The 15,880-nt window shown below is 46.7% G+C and overlaps 1 protein-coding gene and 1 long non-coding RNA gene across 2 annotated transcripts in view; one reads left to right on the plus strand and one right to left on the minus strand.

Annotated features, from left to right (window-relative positions):
- LOC144153169 (uncharacterized) overlaps positions 1–15,880 on the minus strand; it is an 82,326-nt gene that overhangs the window by 52,840 nt on the left and 13,606 nt on the right. The window lies entirely within an intron of this gene.
- On the plus strand, positions 507–12,658 carry LOC144151962 (uncharacterized). Its single transcript, XR_013319019.1, has 4 exons — positions 507–620; positions 3,311–3,358; positions 4,330–4,386; positions 11,972–12,658. It is a non-coding gene; the product is annotated as an uncharacterized LOC144151962 (long non-coding RNA).

Genomic DNA, 15,880 nt, shown 5'->3' on the forward strand with positions numbered 1-15,880 from the left:
CACTTATTCGCCCAAAACTGGAGTATTCCGGCGGGATATTGGACCCACACCAACGTTACTTCATCAACATAGAAGCCATCCAAAACCGTGCCGTTATATTAAATTTATCTGATTCTTTTTCATTTACTGGCGCCAAAAGCCTTAAATCGCGTGCATCCTTTCTTCCCCTCAACAAACGTCGGAAACTAGCAAGGCTGGCAATATTCTACAGGTTTCACTACTCATTATCACCAAACCCCTACGTAACGCCAAAACTGCATGCAAACTCTCACACCAAAAACGAACTTCAAGTTTCATACCCTAGCCCACGCGCCAACACTTTAAGGAGATCTCTAGCCCTCAAAATTCATTGCGTATACATTTTGCGTTCAATCGCAGCACCAGTGTCTCAGATCTGCATTTCTTTAAGACAAGGGACTTTCCTTTCTTGCTATACTACCGATCTAGCCAAGCGTTTCTTCTGATGCTCACACCCCTTTCCTCGTTCGAATTGTCTTTTTTGCATTCAGGACACCAGTGGAGCCGACAAAAAACTTGAGTATTTCCTGCCCTGGAAATGCTTCAGTACGGGACTCTGCTACCTCGTGTCCCTTGTTTTGGCCTATTTTAAAGGCAAGGCGGTAAGCAGACGAACTTTTCGTTGCTTTTCGAAGCATTGCGACCGCACGCCGTAAGGCTGGTACCATTAGGCGTAAAACTTACCTCTAACGAAGCCTTAATGCATTGTAACCAAGCATGATAGCTCCCGATCAAAAGGAAAAGGAATCGGTGGAGTTGTGAAAACGCTTTCCTGGAGGTTTCCTATTTGATCCTACATGTGATCCTTGATAATTTAAAAGCTTTTTATTTCAAGGGCAAGGGCACAAGCAGACCAACTTTAAGTCGCTCTTCAAAGCATTTCCGACCGCACGCAGTAAGGCTGGTATCACCAAGCATCGAACTTATCTCTAACGAAGTCTTAATGCGTTGTAACCAAGCATGATAGCTCCCGATCAAAAGGAAAAGGAATGGGTGGAGTTGTGAAAACGCTTTCCTGGAGTTTTCCCATTTGATCCTACATGTGATCCTTGATAATTTAAAAGCATTTTATTTCAAGGGCAAGAGCATAGGCAGGCAAACTTTAAGTCGCTTTTTAAGGCATTTCCGACCGCACGCAGAATGGCTGGTATCACCAAGCGTCGAACTTCGATCTAACGATGGATGGATGGAAAAGACTTTATTGAATAAATCCTGCAGAAGGTAAATACCGGTTGACGGGCCTACCTCAACGTGGCCTAGCGTTGCATCCTCTTGTGGCAGCCCTACTCAACAGGGAACCCTTTGCGGAGTCCGTGCCTTTCGAGTGCCTTGAGAACCTGCTGGATGGCCCACTCTTGATCCGACTTGCTGGGAGAGGCGATGGCGATTTGGAGATCTGCGGGGTATTCTGTGAAGCTGACGCCATCTCGGATGGCGGCACAGTCCCATGGGATGTGCCAGCTATTGGCCGTACCTTGTTTGCAGATGTCACACTATGCACTGGGATAGTCGTCGGGGTACATGTGATGGAGAAGCGCCGGTGTGAGCACCGACGCAGTTTGTAGGCGTCGTAGGTGTACTGCATCTTCCCTGCTTAGAGATTTGTGGGGTGAGGGGAATATCTGGCGAGCAGCCCTCATGTTCTTGTGTTCTTGAGGATTTCTCCGTATCCACTCGGTGAGTCTTCAGTCGCCGTCCACCATTCCCACTCCGGACGGGCACTGTAGGTGGGGGCGCGGTGGGTGAGAGCGCGCGCTTCCCTGTGTGCCGTCTCATTGTGGTTTGGTGCATACGGTGAACAATCTCCCGCATGGCCGATGATCCACCTTAATTCCTTGCGCAGGCCTGGCGAGATTGCTGTTCGCTCTATAATGCGGGCGGCTTGGGGGTTGATGCGTCCTCTTGCGAAGTTGCGGAGGGCTTGTTGAGAATCACTGAGGATAGTGTCGCAGTCCGGTTCGGTCAAACCAAGTCTTAATGCATTGTAACCAACCATGATAGCTTCCGATCAAAAGGGAAAAGAATGAATGAAGTTGTGAAAGAGGCTTTATTTAAATTAAAATATGTTAAAATAAACACCTTTTTTTACTTCTTTTTTCTTCTGCGCTAGAAAACTTCCATCAGTTTTCGCCCTTTCCGACACGCCAGCCAACCACTCTACGAGGAAATTGGGCATGTACATGAAAAAAGATATTAAACTCATAAGCAGTTATGTTCGGCGTATCATTGGAGCCCTATTAGAACTCGCAAAAACCCGACCTGGCATAAATGGACCCCTGATGTTATAATAAGTATACGTATGAGTATGTGCTCACCGTTTCTCGCGTTCTCGTCAGTTATTTGACCTGGTAAAATGCAGATACTAAACCCTCCAATAAATGCAGCTTCGCTTCCCTTGTCGCTAAGTATTTGAGCACCACTATTCGCTGTGCTATTATTCATGCATAGCTTTATTCTTACACTTACTCTTCTTTTCTTTTGTAATTGTGCCTCTCACTCGCATGAACACTTAATGTCTGTTTCTGCGTTAGCATTAAAACCCACGTGCGAAAGAAGGCCACTGCTGTAGGTAGGTGGACAGACCCGGAAAGGACAACAAGCATAAGTAGAGGAGGATAGCAGCGGAGCACCACGGGATTGGGATAGGAGGGTGATACAGAGTCGTAGCCGATGGGGCCGTCCTGCGGCGTGTCACGTCAAGGTAGAAGCGTAGCTGGAGGAGGGGCTCCGAATAGTCATCACTGGGCCAGCTCGGACGTCATCAGACGCGCTTAGAACCGGAGGAAGTCTCGAGGCGGTCACCCTTTCTGGTAGCCATGGTAGCGGCGGCGTTTGTGTCTTTTGTGCTGTATTTCCAGAAATAACGAGGGACGCCAAGCCTTGTACCCGTAATAAGTGAAAGCCTTTGCGAAAATGCGGCAGGAAGAATGCCTGAACTGCAATGAACACGGGCTACTGAAATACACGAGCAAACGCAGCGCCGTTAGGAGATGCTTTGGCATAAATATTCGTTCTTAACCTTTGAACAGTGTCTGTCTTATAACCTCGCGCAAGCAAATAGAGAACGCGGGAAAGCAGCGAAAGGGGATACCTGGCCACGATGTATTACATTGCATACATCCCAGAAATCGCCACTCAATTTTTTCCTATCGTAATTTCTACACTTTTTGTTACATACTGGTTGCATTTGTTTGTTTGCATACATCTCTTGACAAATGAGAAGTGCAATTGAACACTACACGCAAACGATCACTAGTAACACTTCTCCCCGACTGTCCTCTACTTTTCTTAGGAATCCTTAGAAAAGGAGATTCAGCCCACCGCCCGAGCATTGTTTTCCGTAAGTAGTGGTGTTTTGAACTGCTGTCCGTAAGCGTATCGAAATCGAGAAACGAATTCTGAGACTCGAGGACAGGTTTAGTTCTAGATGAGAGTGGGAAATTTGCACAAATTTACAGTCTCTAAGAGAATTGGGTAGGTCTATATTAGAGGTGTTTCGAACTATTTTCTTTAAATCCGGCGGTTTCGTGTGAATTTGTGTGGATCTCAGCGAAAACCAGCTAATAACTCAAGTTTGCTGCACTTTTCTTGTTATCTGCCCGCTGCTGCCTATCCCTTAACCAGAAACTTTTTTTAAAAATTGGTGGCAGCATCGGCGACATTGCAATGATAAGTTTCGCTTCTCGTATGGGGGCGGCGCTGCCCACCACTACAGTGCGGAGGACTTATCACTGCAGAAATACATACCCATATATTGGTACAGTGCGCATCAGTAGAACTTTCTCGACCAATACAGCATATGGAACTTGTGCTTTTACGGATTCAACAAAACCTGAGGACAGTTTTCTCGACTGTTACAAGTGGTGGTCTTTTACTATAGTTGCCAGCTTCGCCCCTCTTTCTGAGTCAAATTAACCAGAAAGGTTACCTGTCGGTATGCCTCAAATAGGTCCCTGACTCACTGGCTATTCGTAGCTTCTATGGTTGCAAACTGCAGTGGCCACTGATCCCTGAACCATCAAAAATGACCAGGAACTACCAGTTCAACATTTTAGACAAAGCGAATAGTTTTAAAAATACTATTTGTCACACGGACTATGAGGCATCCAATCTGCAACAAATGAACGCATTGAAGCGAAGGGCCAATGTTGGCCGAAGTATCCATTTACGGCAATACAGCAGATGTATAGAGAACCGATAGACATTTCTCTGGACGTAGAAATATCACTAGAAGGAAATCAATTCCGAGGAAGGGATGCTCATTACCAAGCGGTCAAGTTATCGCCGAATTCGTTATCGTTTTGCTTTCAGGGTACCAGTCTTGTCATCATGGATGCTGTGGTTTACACAGTGGTGGCTGCAGTAAAGGTAAGAAACCGTGCACTGAAGACCTTAGTAGAACTACGTCAACCCAGATGCTGCAGACCACAACTTGCGCAATAATGTTACCCCCGTGTTTCCAGCGCGTTGACAGCACAAAATGCAAAACATACCTACAAAAGTTTGCTAAAAGGAGTTGATCAAAATTGGCAACACCGAGATTAGCCTGCGCTTCTGATGATCACTTTTATTTTCTTCTTTAAATAGTTTTCAAACTGTCTTCAAATAGTAGAGTGACTGCCGCGATTTCCGTGTTATCTGGAATACCGTCAGTTACGGGCCACACTGCTACTAATATGCACAAGTAGAGCGGTGGTGAAGGCGATGGTGGACTTATCGGAAAAATGATGATATCATCGCAGCCTCAGAAGCACCTGTTCTTTAGTTTCATTGTCAATACACGTATCTTCAAGTTCTAAAGCACGCATCAAAAATTAAAAACTTGTATGCACTGCCTAAAGAACTGTACGAAATAATAACATTTCTCCAGAATGTGTTTTGTGCTGCTGAAAGCTTCCCGCGTTTAGAAAATGTGCATTAAATTTCTTTGCTAACTCTATACTAAAATGTACAAGTACATATATTTTTATTTAGGAAAGCGTACGCGTGATCTTCCAGTTGCCAAAGGGTCCTCCCAAAGCAATGTCGGGCTGTGCATGACCGATAAACATTTGTTGCTATTACAGGGCGATATGGCTTTCTTTAGGACTGCCTTTATTTTTGCTGCGGATTGTGTGACCTCCAGTCAAATCTTCACCACCTCTAGTCATAAAAAATGAGAGAAAAACCCGTTGTTATTCATTTGAAAAGAGTAATTGTCACCCACGTTTTCCGTTCTCTCTTATGTTTCTCAACCGTAACAAGAGGAAAAGCTTGATTACAGCTGCAAAATATTTTTCTAAATAACACCTCATATGGCTTTGAAACATTTTTCGGTATATAAACTTCGGGACAACTAGTTCCAGCCATTAGATAGTTTTAGCGTTCCGTATGATCGGTCTGTTTTGGTAGTTACCGTGTCGACCGGGACCCGGCTGTGCCTGCGCACGCTCTAAAGGCGAGGAGAACCCCCGCCACCCCCTTCCCATAACGAATGCACGGGCATAGCGAAGGCCGGCCGGTGGAACTAACCCTTCTTACCGCGACGAATGCAAAAGTGTCCAGACGGGTCCCGGGCAGCACCGTACACACGTACAACAGGGAGCGTACGAAGTGCTACAACTCTCCATTATTAAAGAGAAGTGAGTAACCCTTGCAGGATTTATTTTTCTCTTTGTGCATATGGAAGCTTTTACAGTCAAACCCGACTATAACGAACCCGGATAGAGCGAAATATGCTATATATCGAACAAAAATAAAGACTGTGTCTAGTCGGTCTTGGGGATGCAGCAGAAGTATCTTTAGGCCGTGATATTTGATATTAATCAATTCTTCATGATCATGGACCCCGTGTACTCGACTAATTAATGTTCGTCGTTCTATGCACTTAAACGGCATTGCGCCAAAAAAGCTAACACATAAAATCGTCACTTCATTGAGGACTCATATTAACGATTCCTTTGCACATCCATCGACACGCCACCACCCCGCGTGTTTTTTCTTTCTAAATATTATTTACGTAACCACGAAATGGAGGGACGTTGACACCATTGTAAAGACTGCACAGAGACACACACACACGCAACCGAAGAAGAAACGTACGACACAGGCGCAGCCGTACGTTACATCTTCTTGGGTCGTACGTTTCTTCTTCTGTTGTGTGTGTATTTCTGCGCAGTTTTTATAACGAACCAGTACCAACTCAGTCAGTTTGTCGTTCTTCTAAGACATTGGCATCACAGGCATACGATCTTTTAGTTAATCCAAAGTGTATCAAGCTGATGTTGTAATGGCTCTAGAGAGGCGTAAATTTCTCCTGATTCATCTGTAACGCTCTGTGCGAGAACCATTTATGTACGCGGTGTTGCATCTATGAATGAGCAACTTCAGATTTTTTTTCTTAGCGAACCGGTCCATTGTTCAAGCTCACACGTTGCACGAAAATTGCATTTCGTGGTCGACTTAACAACAGCGAGGGAAACGCTAGTCTGAAGTAAATGATTTGACGTGTTGTGCGCACATTTTGAGAGCAGAAGCTCTGCTGAGACTTTTGGGATACAACGTGAAACTGTTACATTCTTTTCAATGCGAAAGAAAAAAATCATCGGGAACTTAAGTCTCTTACGGGATTTTGACGTGCTAACGGGCGATTATCGAAGACTTCTTGACGGCTGCATCCTGTTTGCGGTTTCGTCACGTTCACCTGCCGTGCGGCATGCATCCGGATAATTCTTGTTCCATTCCGCACGGTACAGGGTTAGTGCTGTAGTTACCCCACTTGGCTGCAGCTCTGGCAACAGGGGTTCAAATCCCATTCGAACTCAAATGTGTTTCTATACAGGGTGTCCCAGCTATCATGCACCAAGATTTAAAAAAGAGCAATGGCGTTACTCCAAAAAAACCTAGCGCATAATGTTTGTAGTACTGTGTAGAAGCCGGCAGCAATTTGTTCCTTGAGGTGCCTTAACTAATGAATTGTAATTAAGTATTTAACCCGAGAATTACTGTCCTATTCCCTGAAGTGTCAATGAGGCACCCACGAGGGGCATCTAACAGCGCTATTTTCAGCGAAGAACTAATGCGTACTCACTTATTCTGACTGATAAAGAAAACCCGCGAAATATGAAAATACCACGTGACGGCGCTTCCTCGCGCATGTAAAGCAGCGTCCCAAATAAGCTGATTGAAAGCAACTGCTTCGCCTGTCACTCGCCCAAAGAGGCAGCGCGTGACCTTGATAGATAGAAGGAGCAGCAACAGCAAGATTCGCGGGGCGCGTGTGCAGATGAGGCACTAACTCTGTCGCGATTTCCGCTTTCTTTCTTTTGTTCATTACATTCTGGCTAACTCAGAGGCAGCCTGTCTGAGGGCATTGCTTTACGATGCGCGCTAATGCACGCGGAGGCGCCGTCACGTGGTATTTTTCATATTTCGCAGGTATTCTTTATCAGTCAGAATACATCATTACGCAACGAGTTCGTCGCTGAAAATATCGCGGTTAGATGCCCTTCGTGAATACCTACAAGCGCTTCATTGACACTTTAGTGATTAGGACAGTACTTTTCGAGTTATATGATTAATTACAATTAATAATTTAAGTCTTATTAACGAACAAAATGCTGCCCGCTTCTACAGAGTACTGCACACACTATGCTCTAGGTTTTCTTCGAGTTACGCCACTCCTATATATATTTCATTTACTGATTTTCTTTTTATAGCTGCCGTTATTTGGTTCCATTCGTGTAGCCACCAGCAACTATGGTCACTTTTCGAATTTGATGAGACATATAAGGCTTTCCGCCTTAAAGGAGCCATGAAGACAAAATACAAGTTTGTTTTATTCGAACGATTTCGGGTTTTATAGTGTCCCCAGCGCTTGCGCGGCAGCAAATGAAGCCGTATTCACTGAGAAATTAATGAATTTAGGTTAAAATTTTGTTTCTCCCGCCAAATCGTGTGTTCGGGTGACGCCTACAATGAAGTCATAACGGCGCGTATACTAAAGCACTTCAACAGCGCCTTTCGGCTGTGCAGCCTTGCTTGTCGTCAAACCTCCCAGAGTGCGCTAGCATACACTGCACTCCGCCCTTGCTTTGTTTTTGAACGTATTTACACCAGGCTTGTTTTTGTTACGGTGCAAAGTAATCGCTCCGTGAAACAGGGAGTATGCTTGATAAACAGGGTCACGTAAGCCAACGTCGTTTACGCCAACCGGCCAGCGTCGTATAAGACAACTCCAAAGTGTCGGACTGAAGTGCAACTAAAACGAGGATAGTGCGCCCAGTACCAACAGCAGTGCGCATCGGTACTTCTATGTTTACGTGTATTTTCGTAACTTTTGCTGTTTACCGCACCATTCGTACTGCTGTTAAAGGAATATGCATTACATTTTGGCGCAAATAGCTCGTTCGGCAAGCTTCCATTATTGTCGTGAGCAAGCACATTGGGTTTGGAGCCCCCTATTTTGCCTTCAAAACCCTCGTTTTCCCTGTTCTGAAACTTCCGTGCCGACGCAAGCACGGCCGATGAGGGGAGCCCGGCCGATGGCCAACCGGCCAGGCGGAGCTGTGCAGCGGCTGCTAAAAAAACGTGACGTACGACTGAGCAGAGCCAATGGCGCGAGGGCCCCAGTGCCCTGCCCTGTTTTGCTAGGTGGTCTTGCGCCGGGTTGGTGACGTCATTGCTCCCACAGTGCTTCGGATCGTGGCGCCAGAAAGGGCGAACGCTCCAGAAATTATTGCTGGCCCTTTTAGAGACGATAGTCTTTCTTGGGCTACTTAAAGCCACAAATTTTGGTCTGTCTGTCTGTCTGTCTGTCTGTCTGTCTGTCTGTCTGTCTGTCTGTCTGTCTGTCTGTCTGTCTGTCTGTCGGTCTGTCTGTCTGTCTGTCTGTCTGCCGTGTGACTCCATTCAGGCAGCCGATCCTTTATACCCCCAGCCAAATCTAAACATCTAAGTCCGGTTTATATATTCATACTTGTCAACATTGTCGAACAAGGACGAGACATTACACAAATATAAGGCAGAAAATGAATACACAAGGGATGTTTATAGAGTTCCTTTATAAAAAAATCCACATATGCCCATTCCTTTAAAAAAAATCACACTGTCGCCTGCTGTCGCCCGCGCCACTGTAGCTTCTGGTGGCATTCTAAGAACTCAACGCCAGCACTTGCGAAACGTTCCACTAGATAGGTTCCACGTTCTGCTTGGAACCCACGTGGACTAAAGCCACGTGGTTCTATAAACGTTGAAGTGGTGGGGCGCCTCGATTCACGCGCGTCTCCGCGGTACGGCAGCACTGGCCTCGAGGCACCCGGCCTGGAGCAGTGCAACGCGGTAAATTTAAATTTACTTGAGCAAACCTTTAGCGTGTTTCCTTGAGAGGAACGCGACGCAAGAGGAACAACATGAGACGTGATTGGGAAACCGAGGGGAGGAATTTACTTTGCAAATGTCGACAAAGACTTTCGTCTTTTGTCGACATTTGCAATGAACGGAGCAGGAACGCGACCAGTTTTTTTTTATGTAACGGTAACTAGGCTAATATTTAACGCGTTTGAACCATTTTTGCGGCAGTACGTTCCTTGGAAAGTACTCCAGTGATTTCGCACGTAGAATTGCAACCTTTGGGACCATATATAAGGTCCCTTTTATATGTTTCAAGTGCTCTGGTAATGTCAATGATAAAATAAGAACACCACAAGCAGCTTATACTAGATTCACAGAGCTTTTTCACCAAGGCCCTTTTAGGGGCGAGGCCCCTTAGGGGCTGTGGTTGTTAGCGTGTCCCGTAGTCGTAATCGTCGTGTCATGTAGTCACGGTACTAAAACAGCAGGAAACTCGTTTAAGCCTCGCGTCATAACGCAACGCGTAACAAAAAAACAATTCACACTCGTTTACGCATCCCGCTAGAGAACTTCGTGCTTCAAAGACAACACACGTCTACAGTAAAGCGTTATACCTTTACACCACAACGGTTTCATCTTCGTTGGCAAAAACGCCGAGGCGCAAAGAATATACTTATACACTGCATGATTGGCCCGTCCTTAGAATTCATGTTAGTGGAGATGGCCCGGAGTTAAGTTCAAGGTGGATCGGTAAGCCGACGTCGAAATCCAATCAACGATCGTTAACCGACTCGTTAACCGACTGGCTCGTTAACCGACGGCACGTAGCTGACAGCGGTATACTCCAAGCGAAATCAAGATGCACAATATGTACACTTTATTTACACTACGTATTTACAACTCTCAGAGTTCATGATCGCATACAAGAGGTCGGGAAAGGCTCGCGTCGAGCGGTGCTCGGTGCGCTTTCCTCTCCTCTCTGTCTCCTGTTCTCTCCTCTGTCCTCCCCAAAACATCAAACTCATCGGTTTTACCACTAAACCTCCGCCCACAACAGGGACGTCACAACTTGAGAGTGAGGATGGCTCTTTGATTAGCCAACACTAAGCCACTGATTGGACAGAGTGACAAACAAAGCTAGGTGGGTTCAAAATAGTCACGTGACCCACCTCTCACTCTCATACATAATCTCGGAGGTATTCCGCAAAACAAAACTATAACACATTTGAAAATCACCCAACTAAAATCAAACATACCGGCGGCCATCGGTTGCCGGGCGGCTTGCCTTTAAGTATTGTCTGTACCATGCGCGCCTATGATTGTGCCCCACGCCGCCAAAATTCCTTTCCTTTGTTAACACGTGGGGCGCCTAACAAATCCTAGTCGCCTACCCACTGACGCATCCTAGCCACCGAGTCGCCAGGTTTAGACGTGTGACGAATGGAAACTTCACCCAGTAACATAAAGCAGGGCAACTGTCACAGACAGAAGGTCTGGTGCCCTCTTGCTATGTTTGACCCAAGGTTTGACCCCTTGACTGACCTTCAGCTCCCATCCACTTCCGGCTTTCTCATGGTGGTAATCGCGGTGATTAAAATTTCAACGGTCCCCCTCTGCCGGTATCCCAAACGAGCGCAAAGAAATCCTTTTTCGAAAGCTGACATCGCTTTAGCTATTATGGGGTGACCGACAAGTTCGGATGCGTCGTCTCCGGTCCCGCTCGTCGGGTGAACACAAAAGTGCGGCGAATAACAAAGAAGCCTCCACGGTTTCTCCTTACGCACCTCGCGCCCAAGTCAGCTCGGCAGGCGGAAAAACAAACACAATACAGGTAAACCCGCTATGCCCACCGAACGATACCTAGTTGCAAGGCGGCATTATATAGGTGAGGTGCCCGAGCATAACACCCGGGATTTTTTTTTTTTTTGGTACTCCACCCCCGCAGTGAGTAGCGAAAGTGTTGCTTAGTAGAATGCCACCAGGATCGACGGGTGGCTACGTCCGGGCGTAGTGGAGACATTACGCCTGTTTCCGGCGATCATCAAAGTCTATTTCACTTCACTTCGCTTGGTACTCGCCTGTCTGAGTTGTCTCAATTTTAACTGACCATTTTTCATGCTTCACGTAGTGGCAGATATAAGGCATGTAAACGCCTTACTCTTTTACGCTTTTGTGTTTCCAGTGACAGTATTCTGCCTATACTAAGCACTCCCTAATTTATAGTCCATGAAGTGGTGCGTACATTCGAATCACGTTGACATTTTCAAAAGACAGTCTTTTCGGTGAAGTAAGGGAATACGTTAAAATCATGGTGAGGCCGCCCTGCCTTTATAGCGCTTTCTTAATCTACAATACGTGTTTATGTGTGCAAAGAAGGCACATTTTTTGTGCTGGACCAAACTTAACTGCCCCTTGTTGGTCATGAGCTTATTCCTTACCTCTTGTTGCATGCTTATCATCGGCCTCCACAGTGCTCGCACACTTGCCCATAATGTTAAGTGCAAACATACATACGGCATAGCCAACGTGTCATCCAGAAGGTACGCTTATGCTTATCCCGGCTGTCTTGACACGTTGGGCATCCCTAGCTCGGTGATGGCTACAAATGAGAATCGCTGCGCAGGTTGGAGTCATCTTCGGCATGTACCGGTTCTACCGCAACTTCACCACACCGATGAACCCGAGTAACCAGCCATTGGCTCAGCCGGCTGGCCAGGGAACGAGGGGTAGCATCTCCCAACAAGGATACCCAGTTGCAGCTGGTGGAGGAGCCCCCGCATCCAACCCGCCTTACCCAGAGGCCCGTTCCGGAAGAGCAACTGGATCCAGGGGGTCGACAAGTGGGAGGTCGTCTATATCACCTTACCCAGGGGCCAGTGCCGGAACAGCAACTGGATCCAGGGCGTCGAAAAGTGGGAGGTCTTCTATATCACCTAACCCAGGGGCCCGTTCCGGAACGGCAACTGGATCCAGGGGGTCGACAAGTGGAAGGTCTTCTATATCACTTTACTCAGGGGCCGGTGCCGGAAGAGCAACTGGATCGAGAGGGTCGACAAGTGGGAGGTCTTCTACATCAGCCAGAGGGGTGATAAATGTTTAACAAACCGCCTGTGTTACAGTATGGAAATGAAATCATGTATTATTTGAACGAATAACTGCGATTTATTCGACAAGAACTTGTGTTCATTTTGTGTTTTCTCGCCTGTCTCCTTTTCCCTTTCTATTGCTTTGTAGATGTGCAGTTAAGCTGCCTGCAGCAATAAAAGTTTGGTTGTTAGTCAGTGCGATGTCAGGGTTCGGTGATGGGAACAACGAGACGTGCACACGGGGTCAATGACGAGAGGGGCCACAACACAAAGGTGTAGCGTAGATGCAGTATATTACGCAGAGTGGGAAACACGGGGATATGCAGAACGGGATGGAACAAAAACAAAAATGAGAAATAAAAAATGAAGCACAAAGGGAGAGGTTAGCGTGACGACGTCCTTCCTGTCGCAGTTCGGTGGCGACTCGTGAGAAGGGGCACAAGCGTAAAGAAAACCAGAACAGTCTCACTCGTGTAGTCCGTTGTGACTCGGTCGCGAGTGCCTCGATGGTCCCACGCTGATCGGAACGGAAGGCGAGGCCACCAGGCGCAGCAAAAACCGCAAGACGGGGATCCTGGCACTGTTGCCCGGTGCGGTCGTGGATCCGATTGGTGACCAGGAGGTACCTGGCGATGTCTCGGCGCGGTCGCACGGGCGCCGTCGATGGGTGTATTCGCAGCTGTATGCAGGCGCACCCCGAACGTTCGACCACCCAGGAGCCCGGTCGCGTTGTTGTTGTTGCGCCTTTAGGTATGGCACATACCCAATCAGGGGATCGGCCAATCAACAAAGGATGGTTAAAATGAATGGAATTGTTATCTAATCGCGAGACGCTTAGGAAAGATAATCTAGACCGGTTGGAAAAAGTTTTGAAAAGGAAAAAAAAATAAAAATCCTGAAAAATCAAAGCGAGGGTGACCAATCGCAATCATAAAGAGAATCGTTTTAAATTTTCAATGTAGCGCAGGAGGGCAGAGCATACATCCCGGCGGCAGAACCCCGTTTCGGATGCCCCGAACGATAGTATAGCCGGCACTGTTAGGGACATCCCCAAACTGTAAAGCGGCACCTCCAGGGACTGACGTCTCAGTCTGGAAAAACGTCGGCATGTCAAAAGGTAGTGTTCGACGGACTCGTCTTCGCTGCAATAGCTGCACAAAGCTGTTGGCGCCAGACGAGACCTGTGTAAATACCTGTTTAACTTGGGTACTCGACAACGTAAGGCTGTAATAACACCTCTAAGTTGCGTGAAGGGCACCATTCAGGTTTCCATGAGAATTTAAGATGATTAAAATCTCTTAATGATAATAAAACCGATTCTTACTGTACTTGGAGTTTCAGCATACTACGGTACCTAGCTGCTGTTATTAAAGGTGTCGGCTCTACGACGTCTACTACAGACCCAGAAAGTGCTATCCTTGCTAGAGAGTCGGCAGTCTCGTTGAATGTGATCCCTGCATGACCAGAAACCCAAAGAAGGTAAATTTCAGTGAAGTGAGGTGGCAGAAGTGACCGAAACGTCCGCAGAAGGGGAGTGTCTTTAGGGGAATAAAGGGCTAAGCATACAGAAAAAGAATCGGAAATTATCATTGGATATGTAATTGATACATCCAGCTTTCGCAGCGCCAGGACAATTGCCAGGAATTCCGCGAAGAATATGGGGATAACATCACCCAGACGAACCGAAAAGGTCCAGTTAAGGGAAAGGGAAAATATTCCTTTACCGAATTTTTCTACTCGTTGAGAGGCATCTGTATATATTATAGCACCTGGCTGCATGGAGGCCAAATAACCTTCGAGAAGACGATTGAGCAGTCGGGCTGGTAAAAGTTTAGCATTTTTGGGGAAAATGTTCCGGAACTTGATAGAAAGAGGTGAACTCCTGTCAGTATATGGAATAATCTGATTTATTGCTACACCCAATGGAGAAAGGAAGCTCTGTACCAAAATGCTTTGTGGACATAAGGAACTGGGCCATTGGTGCACCATAAACGCACATGGTTCTGCAATAAAGATAAACTGCTCCCTGTTCACCTCAGAGCTATAAGCTCTCAGAAAAGTTTCAACAGTCAGTATCTGGAACGTATTAAGCAGAGGAGGAACGCGCGCTACCAAGTAAACTACTGCATTTGCTGCATTCTTAGGCAACCCTAAGCAGCAGCGAAGAGCCGGGCGCTCCAGAATAACCAGACGATGAAGCTTATTTTGCCGAGACGCCAGACATCGGGGATCCATGCATGTCTAATAGAATAATTGATCATTTTAAGTAAATGATTGGGAGCCTCGTCAAATAATAATTTCAGCATTTCAGTTGTAATGCCATCTGGGCCAGGAGCTGCAGCAGTCAATTTAGTCATGACGTCAGCGAGCCCTGAGAGCGTTACCTCTATGAAGTCGTGACCGTCTACCACGTGTGGCGGAGTAAATGACATCGCCAAGGAAGACGAAAAACGAGCTTGAAGCCCATCAGCTATCGACTCTAGGGTCTCTGAGAGTTCACTTGAAGATAGCACCACAGAGTCTGTATTATCTGGAGAGGGTACTGCTTTCCGCCATCGAAGAAAGCGAAAAAGCGCACGCTTATTGTTAGGCTTGGAGAGACACAAAGATCGATCTGTGTCATAAGTCTGTTTAGCATTAGAAACAGCGCGTTTGAATACCGCTGAAAAATATTTGTAGTTGCACCAGTTAAGCGGGGATAGGTTCTGGCAAAGTTTCTTCCAGGCCGCCTTTCTTCGTCTAAAGCTGCCCGAACATTCTTCGTCCCACCAGGGACTAGGCAATACTGACTTCTTCGACGTCACTTCAAATAATGACGACTGAGCTGAAGTGGAAAGGGCGGTAGAGAGGCCTGTCGCACATTCAGCTTCATTTTGTGTGACCAGAGAAGACAGGGACTCCTTCAGAGAGGTTTGAAACTCCTCCGCATCTTCCTCTTCTATGGAGGCGCATACCCATTAGCGAGTGATTGGCCTCGTCTCCTTCCGCTGTTTTCTTTTCTGAGCCTGTTTCCTTCCTGGAGCTCATTCCATTACCTACGGCTTTAGAAAGTGTTTTTGGGGTGACGCCACCCCCACACTTTCAGAAGACATGGGTGGGTGAAAGGTGGTGCAGGTAAAGAAAATAAAAGCACTGTTCGCGTAGTCAACGGATTTTGCGAACCGGCAGTAAGCATCGTCTGGAGCCCACGACACCCCACTGCAGAGACGCCAGAACAGGGTTGAAAACTTTGACTTCTATCCAGATGCTTATGTTGATCGTGGCCAGTATGTGCACTATGGGCTTGTCGTTTTGCTTGAAAACAGACTTTCCATCACGCACAGGCAAACAGTAGGCAGCTATCTCGTAGGAGCGACGCCCACTTCACTTTTCGGATTTTCTGTCTTGCACGGCTGACAGGTCCTAAGAAATCTTCGGACTTCGGCGTACATTTTCGGCCTATAAAA

Source organism: Haemaphysalis longicornis, unplaced genomic scaffold, assembly GCF_048455015.1.
Source record: "Haemaphysalis longicornis isolate Haplotype H1 unplaced genomic scaffold, Haemaphysalis longicornis Haplotype H1 scaffold_9, whole genome shotgun sequence".
In the NCBI taxonomy this organism is placed as follows: Eukaryota; Metazoa; Arthropoda; class Arachnida; order Ixodida; family Ixodidae; genus Haemaphysalis; species Haemaphysalis longicornis.